Source organism: Sprattus sprattus, assembly GCF_963457725.1.
Source record: "Sprattus sprattus genome assembly, chromosome: 12".
Classification (NCBI taxonomy): Eukaryota; Metazoa; Chordata; class Actinopteri; order Clupeiformes; family Clupeidae; genus Sprattus; species Sprattus sprattus.
In genome coordinates this window covers 18,731,711-18,734,210 of record NC_137910.1, presented here as the reverse complement: position 1 = coordinate 18,734,210, position 2,500 = coordinate 18,731,711, and the positions used below count along the sequence as shown (strand labels likewise).

At 48.7% G+C, this 2,500-nt stretch overlaps 1 protein-coding gene across 1 annotated transcript in view; it reads left to right on the top strand.

Annotated features, from left to right (window-relative positions):
- Positions 1 to 2,500, top strand: part of lrpprc (leucine-rich pentatricopeptide repeat containing) — a 57,889-nt gene that overhangs the window by 26,096 nt on the left and 29,293 nt on the right. The window lies entirely within an intron of this gene.

Here is a 2,500-nt window from a genome sequence, read left to right as displayed (position 1 = left end):
TGTGTGTGTGTGTGTGTGTGTGTGTTCATTCATTCTCTCCCCGGACGGCCGGCCTAATCAGCCATTTTGTGAATTCCACGGTGGATTTCTCTGCGCGCTTGTAAGACACAATTACAATAAAAGTGTTTCTCTTTTGCCTTGTGCACACCGTGACAGCGTAAATGTGTACTCACTCTCTCTCGCTCTCTTTCGCTCTCTTTCTCCAGGCACTCTTTCCTTTACGATGCGTGTCACTCTCTCCTTTCCTTTCCTCCCTCGCGTTCACCCCCCCCCCCCCCCTCCCCCCTATCCTGGACTCGTCTCTCTTTCTCATCCTCCCATCACGGTGTGAGGCTAGGAGGGAGGGAGGGAAGCGGAGAGATGGGGAGAGAGAGAGGGAGGAAAATTACAGGAGTCTCTACACTTTTAACGGAATTACAGAAATCCGCCTTGATCCTAATGGCGTATCATGTCTGGCGAAAGTGCTCGCTACATCTTTCCCTGACACACACACACACACACACACACACACACACACACACACACATTTGCATGTGAATTGGCATTGAGGCGCGTAGAGCCTTGCAGCCATTAGGCCGGGGGAGCGCGTCAGCGGCCTGTCAGGCGCATTAGCACACCTCGCTAACCCTGGCCTCCGCTAATGCTACGGCAGGAGCCCACCTGCCAGCGCTGTCTGAAGATCACCGCTCCTGGCTACGGCCCTCCACCCCTCCCTCTCACACTCTCTTTAGCTGCCATTTTGGGTTTTTTCCTCTCTTGCTCGCTCGCCCGCTCTTTTGCTTTTTATCTTTTCTTCTTCTTATTCTTCTTCTTCTTAACTGTCTTAGTGTTTTTCATGAGGTTTTTGTGTCTTTTTTTCTGTCATTGTTCATCCTTCATCACGATAACCTTTTACTCACAATCACTTTCTTGCGCGCTCTCTCTCTCTCTCTCTCCCTCTCTCTCTCTGTCTCTGTCTCCATCAATCGTTTTTTCTATTGCCAGCAGATGGAGGGTAAATGTGTAGTTGTTTTCCAGCTGGTGAGCAGGGTTGTGGGTTCGCTTGGCGGATCTTTCCGGAAGATTAATGGTCTGTGTGGATATTTGTTTGGGTCTCTGTCAGAAATGAGCGTCAGGGCTTGATAAGAGCTCCTGGTTTATGGTGAGTGAGTGTGTGTGTGTGTGTGTGTGTGTTTGAGATATGTGTGAGGGTCTCTGCCAGGGGTTCAGTGGGGCACAGAGGCTTTATAGTGTGATCAACTGCCCCCTGTTGCGGTGAGGGGAGTTTGAGTCATTTCCACCTGTTTAGTGTGTGTGTGTGTGTGTGTGTGTGTGTGTGTGTGTGTGTGTGTGTGTGTGTGTGTGTAGGCACTTGGATTAGTGACTGGCGTCTATCAGATCTGTCCCTCTGAGTGATTCATCTCCAAACGGCACCAAAACACCGTTTCAGCACCTTCCTCTCTCTCTCTCTCTCTCTCTCTCTCTCTCTCTCTCTCTCTCTCTCCCTCTCCCCCTTTTCTCTCTCTCTCTCCATCTCCCCTTTTCTCTGTCTCTCTGTCTCTCTCTCTCTCCCCCTCGCCTCCCCATGTCCATTCTCTGTTTGCCCCATTAAACCGTTGACAGGAGTGCAAATTGCAGCTCATTTGCATAACAACACACAGATGAAATGAAGGGGATGGAGAGATGGAACGACAGACCAGGTCTCAGATGCCAAAGCCTGTGTGTGTGTGTGTGTGTGTGTGTGTGTGTGTGTGTTTAAAGGGGTGTTACAGCATCCTGGCACCACTTTGCCCATGCTGCTCTAGGTTGATCCATGGATAAGCATTAGAATTGATGTGGAAAGTTCTTTGCTACACACACACACACACACATACACACACACACACACACACACCCTGATATAAGGTGTGTTTTGGGTAGAGTGGAAAGAATTGAAGGATTGTTCGTAGTGACGCTGTGTCAGGTTTAACATTCCGCAGCATTAGGAAAAACACCATGAAAAACCAGGGGAAGAGCTAGGAACTGGTTAGGAACTGGTTAGGGTGTCTGAAAACCAGCAGTAGATGGGAAGTGTTGAGCGCTGTACAAGAGAGGTTTTCTTCCCACATTATGTCCACTCCAGTGAGCCTTCAGTAGGCCTCTCAGGGTGTGCTTTACATCTGAATTGGAGTAGAGACGTGTGTCGGCATGAACTAACTATCTCTCTTTTCTCTTTTCTCTCCTCTCTCTCAGCTATCTATCTTAATCTCCATAAAATCAAGATCATTTTCAGTTCCAAAAGCATTATTGGCAAGACAAATTGCTGTATTTGTATTGCCAGAACATTTACAGCGTATCGCTCTCTCTCTCTGTCACCCTTGTTCTTCCTTTGCTTTTTCTATCTTCCTCTCTCTTCTCTACCTCCCTCTCTCCCTCCTCTCGCTCTTTCTCTCCCTCTCTCTCTCCTTTTCTCTCCCTCTCTCTTTCTCTCTACCTCTCTTTCTCTCTACCTCCCTCTCTCTACCTCCTCACCATCCTTCTC